Source organism: Orbicella faveolata, unplaced genomic scaffold, assembly GCF_042242905.1.
Source record: "Orbicella faveolata isolate gen_17 unplaced genomic scaffold, um_ofav_v1 contig_50, whole genome shotgun sequence".
Lineage (NCBI taxonomy): Eukaryota > Metazoa > Cnidaria > Anthozoa > Scleractinia > Merulinidae > Orbicella > Orbicella faveolata.
In genome coordinates this window covers 1,448,978-1,466,830 of record NW_028301581.1, presented here as the reverse complement: position 1 = coordinate 1,466,830, position 17,853 = coordinate 1,448,978, and the positions used below count along the sequence as shown (strand labels likewise).

Sequence of the window (17,853 nt, the reverse complement as noted above, 5' to 3'; positions counted from 1 at the left end):
TATCTGGATCACACCTGTGCTGTCAATCAGCTGTCTAATTCGTCTAATTCGAAAATTAACGCTGATTTCAGTACATGCGCAGTGTTCTACTAGCATGAATTCGCAGAATTCACTTAGTAAAAAATCTTTTCATTTCTGAATTTCCACTATCAAGCATAGGGTGTATGATCCAAATAAATCAGCACGTTCAATATAACAATTATCAAGAATAAGTTTACAAATTAAAATCAAGGAAAAGTGCCAGGATCTCTAATAAAAGTTGTTGTTGAAAATTCTGAAAAATTGGACAGGAGACTAAAAATAAGTTAAGGATTCTAACGCGACTAATTCCAAAAAGAGCGCTTCCAAAATCTAGATTTCAATTTTTATTTTGTTTTCTCGATCGACACCCGCGAGTAAACAAACGAGTTGCTGAACAACGCAGCTGACCCGAAAACATGTAGTGTAGCAACGGTGCTCGCAGAAGTAGTAGTAGTAGTAGTAAGACTTTTTTTTACTAGGGTAGCATTTGACAGTAATAAAACTGATAACCTAATGGCCCTCAACATAAATGTACCAAAGTATTTTAACAGGTCTAACAAGAATCAGTTAACAAATTATTCAAGTGGATACTATATTCAAAATAGTAAGATTACATGGCACTATTTCCAGTGTAACAACAGTCAAGTAATTTACACATACGAAGAACTAGTTCCTAGGAAACGCAGCACCTGCGTATACAACAACAACGATAAGAAAGGCAACATTTGATCAGCTAGTCAAGGAGCAAGTTCATAATGTCAATGTATCCCAAACACCTAAAATATTCCAATATCATATTTCGAATGACCCAACACCTATTTCTTAAAACATTACCATTATCTTTTTACCCATTATTACAACGAATAAATATGGTTGGGAATTTATATCTTGCTTGCATTTTTATTGTTTTACAATTTTGACCAACTTTGGGTGGAATTCCAGGAACTTGGGCGATATTTCCCAGCCCTAGGGATTCTAAACTACTTCGAGAAGACTTTGGTTTTCAGTGAAATGGCCAGAAGGAAAATTTTTGAACGCTTACTTATGGGCAGTCTGGCCGACATATTAGCTCACTTAGTGACTATGACTGGAAAGTCGCCGAGAGCGGGCTACGCGCAGCGCTATTTTGACCAACTTTGGGTCAATTTAGAGGAACTTGGGTGATATTTCCCAGCACTAGGGACTTTAAACTAATTTTAGTAAGACCTTGGTTTCTAGAGAAATGGGCAGATAAGAATTTTTGACCACTTACTTAGTAGCAGTCTAGCAAAAATATTAACTCACCTAGCAACTATGACTAGAAAGTCGCCGAGATTGGGCTACCGGCAGCGCGATCTTGACCAACTTTGGGTGGATTTCCAACAACTTGGGCGATATTTCCCAGCGCTAGGGACTCTAAACTAATTCGAGAAGACTTTGGATTCTAGTGAAATGACCAGAAAAATATTTTTGAACTTTTACTTATGGACAGTCTGGCCAAAATATTAACTTACTTAATGACTATGACTAGAAAGTCGCCGAGACCGGGCTACGCGCAGCGCGATTTATACCAAGTTTGGGTCGATATCCAGGAACTTGGGCGATATTTTCCAGTCCTAGGGACTCGAAACTAATTCCAGAAGACCTTGGTTTTCAGTGAAATGGCGAGAAAAGGTGTTTTGAACGCTTACTTATGAGCAGTCTGGCCGAAATATTAACACACTTAGTGACGATGACCAGAAAGTCGCCGAAACCGAGCTACGCGCAGCGCGATTTATACCAAATTTGGGTCGATTACCAGGGACTTGGGCGATATTTCCCAGCCCTAAGGAGTCTAAACTAATATGAGAAGACATTGGTTTTCAGGAAAGTTGCCAGACGAAAAATTTTTGGACGCTTACTTATCAGCAGTCTGGCCAAAATAATAACTCACTTAGTGACTATGACTAGACCGGGCTACGCGCAGCGTGATTTTGACCAGAAGAAAAATCGACCAGAGGAAATCGACTAAAAGTTGGTCAAAATCGCGTTGCGCGTAGCCCGGTCGCGGCGACTTTCTGGTCATAGTCACTAAGGGAGTTATTATTTCGGCCAGACTGCTCATAAGTAAGCGTTCAAAACTTTTTCTTCTGGCCATTTTATTGAAAACCAAAGTCTTCTCGAATTTGTTTAGAGTCTTTAGGGCTGGGAAATATCGCCCAAGTGTTTGGAAATCGACCCAAAGTTGGTTGATTGGTTGATTGTTGAGTTGTTGAGTTTTTTTCCATAAATAACCAGAAGAAATGTTTGAAATTCATTACAAAACTCTTTCAGAAACGCCATAACACTAACGAAAATCTTTAACAGTGATCGTGGGGGATCATTCTGGACAGTGGCCGGTCCAATACTTAGGGAATACTGTGCCAGCAATGAAGCAATTTGATTGGTTAATCTGAGTTCTTAACCCTCTGAACTAACTTAGTGATGAAATATAAACTAGTTATGTAACGTTTTCTCTTCGTATACATTGGAATATCCCACTTGTATTCACTTGGTATATACAAAGAAAATACAAGTGACACAAGAGAAAGCGCTGCATAAGCGTTGCGTGCGAAAGGATACCCCCTATTCCCTCCCCGTTTACACCTGCTATGCAGGATGTATACATGGCTTATCATTATAAAAATAACAAAAATATCATTACAGCCGTAAAATAATGTTTTCAGTGACACGGCTGCAAAGGTAACAGAAAAGAAATACCACAATGTACAGCAAACACAAATTAATTTTTATTCCTAAAACATTCCAAAGCAAACAGAGGATGGTAATATTATCTAAAAAAAAGCTGGAAACACATCCATATCTACGAAGAGGAAAACAAAAGGAGCAATGTCAATAACAGGCCAAAATACTCAATACTTCTCATGAACACTACTATTAAGCTGCATTTAGCCAAGTCTTGCCATCACCTCGAGTATTCGTTTTTTTTTTCAATAAAAGGTCATTTACAATGCGAAACAGCATCTCGGTAATCGATCAACAGATTATTACAAACAATTCCTGCTCTAGCCAGTGCCAGAACCTAAGGATTAATTCACCATGCATATGGAATGTCATTCATTTTTATCTTGTTCAGTGTCAAGTAAACTGCAATATTAATTCTCAATACTGATGTTCATTCAGCTCCATCTTGCTCATTTCAGAACTAAGATAGTAATTCTCCACATTAATTGTCATTCAGTTTTATCTTGCCTAGTGTCAGAACTTAAATAGTAAATCTCCATACTGAATGTCGTTCAGTTTTATCTTGTCCGTTGGCAGAACTGATATTGCAATTCTCCATACTGATTACTGTTCAGTTTTATCTTGTCCAGTGTCAGAACTGATATTGTTGTAATTCTCCATACTGATTGTCGTTCAGTTCTATGTTGTCCAGAGTCAAAATTAATATTGCAATATTCCATACTGATTGTCCTTCAGTTTTATCTTGGTCAGTGTCAAAAATGATATTGTTGTAATTCTCCCTTCTCATTCTCATTCATTTCTATCTTGTCCACTGTCAGAATTGTTATTGCAATTCTCCATACTGATTGTCGTTGAGTTTTAACTTGTCCAGTGTCAAAACTGATATCATTGCAATTCTGCATACTGATTGTCGTTCAGTTTTATCTTGTCCATTTTCAGAACTGTTATTGTTGTAATTCTCCATACCAATTGTCATTCATTTCTATCTTGTCCAGTGTCAGAACTGATATTGTTGTAATTTTCCATGTTGATTGTCGTTCAGTTTTATCTTGCCCATTTTTAGAACTAATGTGGTTGTAACTCTCCACCCTGACTGCTGTTCAGTTTTATCTTGTTTAGTGTCAGAACTGATATTGTTATAATTCTACACACTGACTGCCCTTCAGTTTGATCTTTTTCAGTGCCACAACTGATATTGTTGTAATTCTCATTACGAATTGTCATTCAGTTTTATTTTTTGCAGTGTCAGATCTGAAAATGTTGTAATTTACCATGCTGATTATCACTTTTTATCTTGTCTACTGTCAGAACTGATAATGATGTAATTCTCCACACTGACTGCCGTTCAGTTTTATCTTGTTCAGTGTCAGAACTGGTATTGTTTAATTCTCCAAACTGACTGTCATTCAGTTTTATCTTTTGCAGTGTCAGAACTGATGTGGTTGTAATGATCTATACTGACCACTGCTCAGTTTTATCGTGTCCGTTGTCAGAACTGATATTGTTGTAATTCTCCACACTGACTGCCATTCAGTCTTATCTTGTCCATTGTCAGAACTATTGATGTAATTCTCCATTTTACCTGTCGTTCAGTTTTATCTTGTCCAGAGTCAAAATTGATATTGTTGTAATTCTCCCTACGGTTGTCGTTCAGTTTTATCTTGTCCTGTGTCAGAACTGATATTGTTGTAATTCTCCATACTGATTGTCGTTCAGTTTCATCTTGTCCAGTGTCAAAATTGATATTGCAATTCTCCTTACAGTTTGTCGTTCAGTTTTATCTTGTCCAGTATCAGAACTGATATTGTTGTAATTTACCACACTGAATGTCACTCATTTTTATCTTGTCCGGTGTCAGAACTGATATTGTTCTAATTCTTCACATTGACTGCCATTCAGTTTTATCTTCTTTAGTGTCAGTACTGACATTGTTGTAATTCTCCACACTAACTGCCGTTAAGTTTTGCCTTTTGCAGTGTCAGAACTAATATTGTTGTAATTGTCCATACTGAATGCCATTCAGTTTTATTTTCTCCGTTTTCAGAACTATTGTTGCAATTCTCCATACTGATTGTCGTTCAGTATTATCTTGTCCAGTGTCACAATTGATATTGCAATTCTCCATACTGATTGCTGTTCAGCTTTATCTTGTCCAGTGTCAGAACTGATATTGTTGTAATTCTCTACACTGACTGCTGTTCAGTTTTATCTTGCTTAGTGTCAGAATTGATATTGTTGTAATTCTTCATACTGATTGTCATTCAGTTTTATCTTGTCCAGTGTCAGAACTGATTTTGCTGTAATTCTCCATACTGACTGCCGTTCAGTTTTATTTTCTTTGTTGTCAGAACTATTTTTTTAAATTCTCCATACTGATTGTCGTTTAGTTTTATCTTGTAAAGTGTCAGAATTGATATTGCAATTCTCCATAGAGATTGTCGTTCAGTTTTATCTTGTCCAGTATCAGAACTGATATTCTTGTAATTCACCAAACTGATTGTCATTCATTTTTATCTTGTCCAGTATCAGAAATGATGTTGTTGTAATTCTCTACACTAACTCCTGTTCGGTTTCATCTTGTCCTCTGTCAGAACTAATATTGTTCTAATTCTCCACGCTGACTGCAGTTGAGTTTTATCTTGTCCATCACCAGAACGATTGTTTTAATTCTCCATAGTAATTGTCATTTAGTTTTATCTTGTCCAGTGTCAGAGCTGGTATTGTAGTAATTTTCCATACTGATCGTCATTCAGTTTTATCTTGTCCAGTGTCAAAACTGATATTGTTGTAATTCTCCATCCTGACTGTCGTTCAGTTTTACCCTGCCCATTGCCAACACTGATATTGTTCTAATTCTCCATACCGATTGTCAGTCATTTTTATCTTGTCCAGTGTCAGAACTGGTATTGCTATTCTCCATAGTGACTGTCCTCCTTTTTTATCTTGTCCAGTGTCAGAACTGATATTGTTGTAATTCTCCATGTTGATTATCGTTCACTTTTATGTTGTCCGGTGTCAGAACTGATATTGCTGTAATTCTCCCTACTGATTATGATTCATTTTCATTTTGTCCCGTGTCAGAACTAATATTGTTGTAATCCTCCACACTGACTGCCGTTCATTTTTATCTTGTTCAGTGTCAGAACTGATATTGTTGGAATTCTCCACACTGACTGCCCTTCAGATTTCTCTTGTCCGTTGTCAGAATGATTGTTGTAATTCTCCATACTGCTTGTATTTCAGTTTTATCTTGTCAAGTGTCAGAATTAATATTGCAGTTCTCGATATAGGTTGCCGTTCAGTTTTATCTTGTCCAGTATCAGAACTGATATTGATGTAATTCACCATACTGATTGTCATTTAATCTTATCTTGTCCAGTGTCAGAACTGATATTGTTGTAATTCGCCACACTGACTGCCATTTAATTTTTTCTTGTCCAGTGTCAAAAACTCATATTGATGTAATTCTCCACACTGACTGCCATTTCTCTTTATCTTGTTCAGTGTCAAAACTGATATTGTTTAATTCTCCATACTGATTGTCATTCAGTTTTTTCTTTTGCAGAGTCAGATGTGATATTGTTGTAATTCACCATGCTGATTGTCATTTATTTTTATCTTGTCCAATGGCAAAACTGATATTGATGTAATTCTCCACACTGACTGCCGTTTACTTTTATCTTCTTTAGTGTCAGAACTGATATTGTTCAATTCTCCATATTGATTGTCATTCAGTTTTATCTTTTGCAGTGTCAGAACTGATATTGTTGTAATTCTCTATACTGACTGCCATTTAGTTTTATCTTGTCCATTGTCAGAACTATTCATGTAATTCTTCATACTGCATGTCGTTCAGTTTTAACTTGTCCAGAGTTAGAATTGCTATTGTTGTACATGTAATTCTCCCTACTGGTTGTCGTTCATTTTTATCTTGTCCAGTGTCAGAACTGATATTGTTGTAATTCTCCACACTGTCTCCCGTTCAGTTTTCTTTTAATCAGTGTCAGAACTGATATTGCTGTAATTCTCCATACTGATAGTTGTTCAGTTTTATGTTGTCCAAGTTGGAACTGATAGTGCTGTAATTAACTTTCTTATATCTCTTAGTTAGTACACGTGCTGTGATTGGTCAATTTATCAGGCCGTACTCTCCTGTAGGCACACTAAAATTTAAAGCTGGTTTTGTTGAAAAACTGTTTTGTGATTTATCGCCAAGTGTTCCTAACTTTTATAGCAAGTAAACATTTAAGACTTTTTTTACTCTAAATTGTGTATTAAAGCATGCTAACAACTTAAAAACAATTTCAAATTGACTCGTTTTGATTTTGAGGTGCATCAGAAATTTGAAGGCATTCCGCTTAAATAGAAATCGTTCCTGAGCCCGTCATACACACAATAGAGATATAATAAATATCTTACTAACCTTGTTTTCTCGGACTGTACCGTAAGTTGCGGATCCTCGTTTTTTCCCCTTCGATTTATGGCCTGCGTGCTTTGCCCTTGAGCCATAAATTAAAGGGGAAAAAAACTCAGTCCGTAACTTATGGTACGGCCCTCAAACTCGGTTAGTAAGAGGTATATACCGATTGTCATTCATTTTGTATTTTGTCCAGTGTCAGAACTGACATTGTTCTAATTTTTCACACTGATTGCCGCTCAGTTTTATCTTGTTCAGTGTCAGAACTGATATTGTTATAATTCTCCATACTGATTTTTATCCAGTTTTATCTTTTGCAGTGTCAGAGCTGATATTGTTGAAATTCACCATACTGATTGTCCTTCATTTTTATCTTGTCCAGTGTCAGAACTGATATAGTTGTAATTCTCCACATTGACTCCAGTTCAGTTTTATCTTGTGCCGAGTCAGAACTGATAATGTTGTAATTCTCCGTACTGACTGCCGTTCAGTTTTATCTTGTCCGTTGTCAGAACTTTTGTTGTAATTTTCCATACTGATTGTTGTTCAGTTCTATCTTCTCCAGTGTCAGAATTAATATTCCAATTCTCCATACTCATTATCCTTCATTTTTGTCTTGTCCATTGTCAGAACTAATATTGTTGTAATTCTCCGTATTGACTACCGTTCAATTTTACCTTGCTCGTTGTCAGAAATCATATTGTTCTAATTCTCCACAATGACTGCTGTTGAGTTTTCTCTTGTCTGTTATCAGAACTATAGTTGTATTTTTCCATACTGATTGTCGTAAAGTTTTATCTTGTCCAGTGTCAGAACTGATATTGTTGTAATTCTCCATACTGATTGTCGTTCTGTTCTGTCTTGTCCAGTGTCAGAATTAATATTGCAATTTTCCATACTCATCCTTCATTTTTATCTTGTCTATTGTCAGAACTGATAATGTTGTAATTCTTCATACTGATTGTCATTCAGGTCTATGTTGTCGAGAGTCAGAATTAATATTGCAATTCTTTATACTGATTGCCCTTTGTTTTTATCTTGTCCAGTGTCAGAACTGATATTGTTGTAATTCTCCCTACTGATTCTCATTCATTTTTATCTTGTCCAGTGTCAGAGTTGATATTGCAATTTTCCATACTGATTGTCCTTTAGTTTTGTCTTGTCCAGAGTGAGAACTGATATTGTTGTAATTCTCCATACTGATTGTGTTGTTCAGTTTTATCTTGTCCATTGTCAGAACTCATATTGTTGTAATTCTCCATACCGATAGTCATTCATTTTTTATCCAGTGTCAGAACTGATATTGTCCGGTGTGAGAACTGATGTTGTTGTAATTCTCCATGTTGATTGTCATTCAGTTTTATGTTGTCCAGTGTCAGAACTGATAATGTTGTACTTCTCCACACTGACTGCCATTCAGTTTTATCTTGTCTGTGTTCAGAAGAATTGTTGTAATTCTTCATACTGATTGTCCTCCAGTTTTATCTTGTCAAGTGTGAGAATAAATATTGCAATTCTCCATACAGGTTGTCGTTCAGTTTTATCTTGTCCAGTATCAGAACTAATATCATTGAATTCACCATCCAAATTGTCATTCAATTTTATCTCGTCCAGTGTCAGAACTGAGATTGTTGTAATTTTCTCTACTTAGTGCCATTCAGTTTTGTGTTGTCCAGTCTCAGAACTGATAATGTTGTACTTCTCCACACTGACTGCCGTTCAGTTTTATCTTGTCCGTTGTCAAAAGAATTGTTGTAATTCTTCATGCTGATTGTCGCTCAGTTTTATCTTGTCAAGTGTGAGAATAAATATTGCAATTCTCCATACAGATTGTCATTTAGTTTTATCTCGTCCAGTGTCAGAACCGATATTGGAATTCTCTATACTGATTGTCCTTCATTTTTATCTTGTCCAGTGTCATAACTGATATTTTTGTAATTCTCCTCACTGACTGCCATTCAGTCTTACCTTGTTCCTTGGTTAATCATTTTAACCTTAGTTGGAAGTAGATTTTTAATCCTAGTTCTAGTTTAAAACCTTAGTTTTAGTCTCACGTTTTTATTTTTTATTACTTCTGTATTTTAGACATTCATTTTAATGTATATTTTAGACTTGTATTTTTTAGAGGACCCTCCTGGAAACCACCTTTAGGTGATTGGAGGCCTCCTTTTAAAATATCAGTTTATTATTATTTTTTTATTATTATCATTAAATCCTCAGTAGTTACAAGACATCGTATTGATCACAGTTTCAGGAATATTAATAACATATCCAAATTAGGGAACTCTTTCCTCAATACCAGTGCTTTCCTTATCACCACAAATGTTCCCAAAGTAAGATTTGCAATGCTGTCAGATAAATGTCACATAGCAGATAGCAGTGGCTTCATTCATTTCTACCCATTCATTAAACTTAAAATTTTCAACAGATTTTCCTTCTTTATTAAGGAAAAAACAAAGTTGAGATAACAGTGACCCAAAATCTTCGCCAGCTTTTACAGGTATTAAACCAGTCGTGCTGAATATTTTCCTTGACTCTTCTTCAAAATGCCAATTTTCCCTAAATTAACAAAAAATTCATTGACCTTAGAAGAATTTTTTCCTGACCATTTCCTGACCTGGTGTGGCACCCCTGTTTTAACTATTACACAGAAAGCTAAACCATAAAATTTATCAAGAAATGAGGCTCCCAACCATCACCCAATTCACAGATTCTGACATCAGACTTATTACCTTAGAAAAACCACTTCACTAACAACTGGTTCAAGTTCAGCAGTAACTTTCCTTGAAACCCTCAACAACTACCATCCCTCTATCAAATTCACCATAGAAGTGGACACCAATACAGTTGACTCTTGTTATAGTGCACATCCTTGAGATCGTCATTTGTTGCCGTTATAGCAGGGCTGCCTGCAGTAGAAGGGTGAGATGAAAATGACTCAATACAAGTCATATAAACCCACATGCAGTGCACATACTGCTTTGTGCTTTTAAGCAAAAAATTGTAATATATGTAGTATAGGTCAAAATAGTGTACAAACTACCAGTAGTAAACACTCCAAGACAACAGAACAATGACAAATCACTCAATACATTCAAGGTGTCCCTCGTAACGATTGAGAAACACTAAAAGAATCAGTGTGGGATCATATGAAGTGTTCACAATTTTGCAATAGGGATAGGATAATAGCCATAAATCAATGGCTGCTCCATCATTCAACTCTCTGCCAGACAGTGTCAGAAAATTGACAGATTAATTTTCATTCATTAAGGCCATAAGACACCGTCTGTTTCAGAAAGTGATTAAGATTTATTATTAAGATTTAATAATAAATGCTATTTTCATTCTAACACTTAGTAGTTTGTAGTCCATTGTATTAGTTTTAATATTAGCTTTAGTGTTTCAGTTTTAATATCCTATTATATTTTTTTTCTGAGATTTTTACAGTTGGTGTGATATCACAGGATTTTTACCGACTTAACTAAGTGCAGATGTAGTTATATTCTATTTTGCCAATTTTGACATCTAAATTATGGTTTTTCATATATAGCCTCTATCAGTAACATCAGGCTGTCCATAATAGCAGGGGGTCTGCAAGACAAGAGTTGTCTGTAGTGTGCTACCAGTTATTGCAAAAGAAAGGCTGCAAACTAGAAAGGAAAGATCTCTCGCCTTATTGTAAAAGCCTTGCCAACTTATTACCACTAAGGCAATGGATCAACACCGTATGCTACACAAAATGACAGCAGCTGCCAACAATTTTTCTCTTAAAAACATGAAAGATGACTGATTGATACTTTCAGCAGGGCTCGACTTTCAGGAAAAAACCTTGGGACCAGCTGGCCCCTTAGTTTTCATATTAATTTTAGTCACCAGCAAAAGTATTTCAGTCAGCAAAAAGCATGGAAAGGTAGTTGCCAGTGAAAAAATTGGGTTGCATTGGTGACCCCAGCAGTCACAACGTTGAGCTCTGATCAGCTTACAAGCACCAATCCTCGCCCACGCCGAAATCTGGGGAAGTTCTCTCTCTGATGTTGCTGAGGAAGGAAGGTTTCAAGAGCTAATCAGAGAAACTTCTCCAAGCTAAATGCAATGCCACATGGCCAGGGCAAAGGCCACAAAAAGACTGCAAGTCAGATGAAAATGATGACCAGTCTCCACAATGCCCTGTACCCTACAGGGCATGATGAGTCCATTGTTGCTAAGACATGTTTTCTTTCTTTCTTCTTTTAGTCTTCGACCACAATTTGGATGCATTTTGTGTTTAAAAAAAATCAGTTCATAGGCCATCATCCTGTTCAATATAACTAAACAAAATCCAGTAACAAAATTAATTAAGGACCATGGCACAGGTGTAGCTTATTCATCTTTTTTATTTAAGTTTGCAATAAATTATTTTCATTTGCATGAAAATAATTGAGTGATGTTTCTTCTATGCACCTTTCATTATTATATACCAGTAATTTGTCGTCATATCATTATTGTGGAAATTATTTCATTTCATTTTAATTGTTATGTGTACCGGTTTGTACCAACTGATTCCTATAAATGGCTTGTTCTTTTCAGGGTGTTTTCACGAAAGCTGTGAAACAAACTATTTCTTGATGAATATAACATAATATTGTCTACTGCATACAATATTTCATAAAGACAACTATTTCAGTTTAATTACTTTAGCATATTTAGCTTTGTATCTTCTCATTACACCAGGATCTCTCATTGCCAACAACAATTGTAATCTATTGGCAGTGTTTAAAACAGCTATTTCATCTACCAAAGGCAGCCCTAAAAGCTGATTACTGAATAACATTCCCTAACAGTCCCTGGTGCAGTTGCAATTTTAAGATCCACTGGACAACGTTTTATGTCCAAAGTCAAGCTGGCTTCACCTCTTGACTGCAAGAGAGGAATTATGCACACATTAGTGCAACAGACCTTTAACTTGGGCATGGCTGAAAAAGCTGAGGGTGGGCTGATTGCAGGAGATAGATAAATCAGGTACACAAATGATGGACCTGAAGGGGAATAAAATTGTATGTTCCAATCAAGCAGCCATGTAAGGTGCAAGACTTAGCCAAAGTTTCTGTCAACAGCCTGTTGAGAAATATTTTTCACACTTGATTTGCAAAAAAAATGTGACTGTATGTTTCAGCATGCTGCAGTTTGTTGTTTTCTGTTGAAGTCATCTCAACTCAAACGATGTTTTTGAATTAAAGTCAACAAAAGCAAATCATTCTGTAAAAGCTGAACGTTGAGGGCAGGAAGGTTAATGTATATAATATTACTCGGCATTCTTTACCAGGATAATTGAGTCATAGAACGACCAACCACTTGTCGTTATAGCAGGCAATTTGTCAGCTTTCAAAAATGAACTTGAAGTTCATTTAGGTATTTATATAATTTTACTTTTGCAAAACGCTTGCATATGATTTTTACTATCTTACTATTATATTAGTGTTGCTTTTCTTCCCTTCATTCATGTTTGTAATTTCAAGGAAGTTTTCAATTATGGCCAACCTCACTTACTTCCTTGCAGGGTGCCTATTTACTTCTGTTTGTGACTAATCATTTGTCATTGCTTTGTTTTACTCTTTCATCTTGTTACTTCTATTAATTTGTATATTTGTATTGTACTTTCTAGTGTTACACGAGCCCTTTAATTGGTGCAAAGTTTACAGATCTAGAACAAGAAGAAGTCCTAGGTCCACAACCTACAATTACAAAATAAATGTCAAAGAGTTACCTCCAACAGTAACAATAACAGTAATAATCATAATGTCTTTATTCATTTGATAAAAATGCATATCAAGTGTTACAATTAATAAAAGATAAAATGATTAAAAAGATATCTAAAAAGCAGTTTTGCCTCCAGCAATGTCCCCAACAATATATGCTCTCTTTCCATGGTCTTCATGAAGCAACCGACTGTTGACATACTACCCACAGTAATCCTGTGCCTGTGCTGCTCTCCTCCAAACCCCAAGCTTCTCAGCTAAACACCCTGGGTAATCCAACACAGGAGAGCATAACAGAAACAGCCCCTGAACCAATGGCAGCACCATCTCAAAATATATCAGACTGTCCAGTCGACCAACCAAGTCCAATGTTATATAGTAAAGGGAAAGTGACTTGCCCTCAGTCTGGATCAAATACCCAATAAGGCATGAAACAAAACAACCTAACCGAGATTAGATCAGGCTGCATGTCCAAACCACTTGTGTGCGTAGACCTGTGTACTACCATTTCAGCCATCAGTATGGGGGCATGAAATGGTGACATCCCAACATTACAATGGACACGGTGTGCAGTATGCATAGTGGTGAGGCAGAGACTGGCCGTTCTCTTAATACTGGAATCTTGAAAGCCAATAACTAATATCTCATGATTAAACTTTCACACAGGTCCTCAAATTCACAGGATTCTGCCAGCTGGCCCACTCACATCATAATCAATCAATAACCTCATGTTCAGCTTGATTGTTGAATTCATCAAAACTTCAGGACAACTCGGATTAATATTAATCCATGGATTATAATAATAATAGATTATTATAATTCAGTAATAGATTAAGGCAAGGCAAAAAAATTGGATTAGATTATTAATATCATTTGGATTAATATTAATCTCAGAAATTAAAAAGTTGCGACAGGCCTGCACAACTCCCATTGTACCCAAATGCGTATTTTTTGCCTTTAGTGTTTGTCATGTACTTACGCATTGTTTAGACTCATTTTTATTGCAAGATTTGTTTGAAGTCTCTACATGTTTGCTTTCAAGGGACAAAATACGAAGCTTTCCGTGAACATTTTACTCACTTGCATTATATATTATGACGCCGGGCCAGGCTGTGATAAGAACTGTTTGCAAGCAGTAGGTACATCCTTATCACAGAAATCCTACTATTTGTCCTTGAATGGTTTTCTTCGGAGATGCTGTAGCTTTACTTCAAGAAAGCTATATGTTTCTCTAGATACAAATTTTATGGATTGTTGAAGCAGTTGAACAGTTGGCATCATTGTCCCAGGTTAGAAGTGGCAACATTCTCATTACAGTGAATAACAAGACATGTATAAAGTATCATTATCAACGCATACAGGATATATTATCAGCAAGGTCACTTGCCAACATAATGCTAGGGTTCTTCCGTACAGCTGAGATTGGCGGCAGCTCTTCAGTAAGTCAGGCGCACTCGTGGACCTCACCAGCTAACCAACCAGCAACAATAGCCCCTTCTATGACATCAATCCTGAAACCCTGTCCTTCATCACAAACTCCTACTCAAAGTCCAGTATATACGTAGACGGTCCATTTTATGAAATGCTCCCAAGGAAATGGCAATCTCTATGGATCCAACTCAGAAAGGCTAAGTCTTTCAGCAATAACTGGAAGGGATTCACAGATTTCCTTTGATGACGTGCGTACTGACATCCATTTCAGTTTGTTATTTTTTAAGTTACTCAAGATCTTTATTCTATTCTACGTTAAGAATTTTCATGGCCCTGCAAAAAAGTCAGTTGCAACTGTACTGTATTACCAGCAGAGCTGACACAACTGCCAACTTCTGCTACTAAAATATCATAACCATTAATAAAGATTGCAAAAGTTGACTGAGTGTAACAACATAAAAGAGTTTTCTTCACAAACTACTAGCACAAGAAGCATATCCATTGTGGTTGGAATAGAATATTTTCTTTATTGACAGACTTGTACAAATTTGTGCTGCCAAGTCTGTGTCATATGAACGAAATATTTCCACAGCTTATATAGTTATGTAAAGCGATTGATACCATTATTTAACAAATTGCCAAGAGATAGTGATAAGGATGCCTTAGATTGTTAAATGATGTCAATCTTCAGAAGCTTTGGTCAACGATTAATCCTAGGTAGGAATAATATTAATGCCACAAAGGATTAATAGGAATCCTATGTAGGATTGATATTTATCAGATTAATATTAATCTTACATAAGATTAATATTAATCCTGATTAATTAAGGCATGGCTCGAACCTCAGTAAAGGATTATAATAATCTATTACTGGATTATAATGATCTATTACTGGATTATAATAATCCATTGCTGGATTATAATAATCATTAGGATTAACATTAATTCGATCGATATTAATGCGAGTTGTTCTGAAACTTGACCCCTTAAAATAACATGTTTCTGTGGCATAAAATGGTTGCTTAACTGAGGAATACAGAATCTTTTCAGGGTGTTCCTGATCTGCATCAGTTAAGATAGCAATATTCATAACTTCAAATTCACAGTTCTGGTGCTTTTGAAGGCAAAAATTCCTTGATCACACTCTGCTACTAATACACAAATTTGCTGCCTCTCGTCCCTTCTGACACCAGATTGAAGCTTGACATATTCAAGAGGTGAGTGACACTAACACAAATAAAACCCAGGAAGCCATAGATATAATTCTGCCCTTTGTTATAGATCCTTTGGGTTAAACATGCGATGCTTTATAATCTTCTTTAATGAAAAGTTGTTGAGACCATAGGATTTGCATAAGAGGGGAGCTGGAGGTCTGCTCATCTACCATGACTAATCTTCAGTAGAATTTTGTTCTTGCAGAGTAATTTTCAAATTCTTTTTGTCTCAAAATTTCTTTTGAGACGAAAAGGCATGATGTAAGATTGCTGTTTTTCCACTTAGTTGAAACATACCATTTCTTATATTGAGGCCTTACATTCATGCATTCAAGCATACAACGTGTGGTTAGGTGTACATGTACATCTGCGCACTCTGTGTGATCCCTGCCTTGCAGAGGACTTTTCACAGCTTTAGACTATTTGGTCTAACCATCCCTGATTGCTCAGAGCGTGAAATGTTAAACTGGATGATAGAGTATATTATTTTCAAATCAATACTCTATTGTCTCTCTATAAAAATTAAAATAAAAAAAAAGATTATGGGGAATTTTTATCATCTAATCCTTACAAAGACACTTGTAAACAGCTGTTTCTGCCTTTTTAAAGCAACAGTTAGCTTTTTGTTGCATGATCAAGTAAAGGGGAAAATTTTAGCACCTGGTGCACTGCAGGTGTTGAAATAAACCCCTTAAACCTTCTTACCAAAGAATAAGCAAATGAACAAGACTGACAACATTAACTTCATCATACAATGCACTTTGAATGTACTGTAATCTACCTCAAGCAACTTAAACCAAACCAAGTATTCACACTCTGCATTCCGACAACACGCAGGGCTGGTGATTCATTTTGCATCAACTTGACACTGTTGTGCTGTCCTGAAACTCCACAAGCTCCATCGCCACTTGCAGTTTTCTAATAACATCATCACTGATCCCATCCTATGCAGTTGAATTTCTCAAGTAGTTTCCCATATAGTTGTCATGAATCATGCCTGTTTTAAAATACCTCCAAGAATATTTCATATTAAGTTTCATGTTCCATACTAAAAATGCAAAGTACATTAACATTTGTCACAATCACAAATATATTCTGCAATAAAATTAGAGCAGAGGAAGGATCCATCCTGACTTCTTTCCTCACTTTTTTCATTTCAAAGCTGGACCTAAACAGGTTGAAAGGCTGGCCATTTTCTTTCGCATGTGTTGGAAGATTAGACACTGACAAAATATGTTGACTTCGACATCTTGCTTTTGAGTCTTGCAAAATTCTGCTTGGTATTAAATTACAAGTCATGAGAGTTACACGAGCTCTTTAAGATCCAGTCACTACAGACCTTCGATTTCATATTAAACTCCTCACTCTTATCACCATTTTAGATGATCAATCTGATCAAGAACAGACTTAAAATTAATTATGAGCGAAGTATCCACCATACCAATACATGCCAATCTGGATGCACAACTTCAAGTTTTACTAATTTAGAGGTTTTCTGTTTCTCATTGCTATCCCAAACTTAAATCCACCCAATGAAGGGAAGTTTGCTTAAAAGTTATTTATAATGTAACATTTTAGGTTTGACCAGCAAAGCTGCTTGGAGACTCTTTATTATCTATGGACGTTCCCTTAAAATAGCCTGTGGCAGTCTGGCCAACTTATAAATTTTGTCTTTTCCATATCCATTAATGCTTCCCAAGCCAAAGTCCCATTATAAGGTATAAACTGTACCAGACAAATTCACTGGAAAAGGTGGGAAAGGACTATACTTAAGCGTTACCTACCAGTAAGTCCTAAGTCAATTCATTGCCAGCTGCTAGCATCAGTCAACTACATGTACATGTATCTAGCCAGCTTAAATTTGGCTGCTCGAATATCCAAATTGATGTATGGTCTGCCTTTGAGATGTTGAATCAGAATTCTTCATGATTTAAAGTTGACATCACAAGTGTGCACTGTTGACAATAACTTTTTTGCCAATGTTGGGAAGGGGTAGTGGGAGGTTGTGCGGGGGTAGGAGCTGATGGCCTAATGGTAAATCAGTTGGACTCTGGATCAATAGGTCCAAAATGGAGCCCAAGCCAGAGTTGCTTTGTCATGTTCTCGAGCAAGACACTTGACTCTCCCAGTACCTCTCCCCTCCAAGGAGTGAAAATGGTACTGACCGATTGTAGGAGCAACCTGACAAAAACAAGGGGTAACCTGTGATAGACTAGAATCCCATCCAGAAAGAGAGTGGCAATACCCCTGGGCATTTCATGTTGCAGAGACCAAAGGTAAGCACCAGCACTGATGAGCCATCTGGCTCATCCATATCCCGAAGGGGTGGAAC

General features: G+C 36.4%; 1 long non-coding RNA gene across 1 annotated transcript; it reads right to left on the bottom strand.

Annotated features, from left to right (window-relative positions):
* Positions 1-2,746: 2,746 nt before the first annotated feature.
* Positions 2,747-10,433, bottom strand: LOC149095539 (uncharacterized). The gene is made up of 2 exons (XR_016204849.1): positions 9,874-10,433; positions 2,747-2,842 (listed from the first exon to the last, which is right to left on the bottom strand). It is a non-coding gene; the product is annotated as an uncharacterized LOC149095539 (long non-coding RNA).
* Between the last annotated feature and the right edge of the window lie 7,420 nt (positions 10,434-17,853).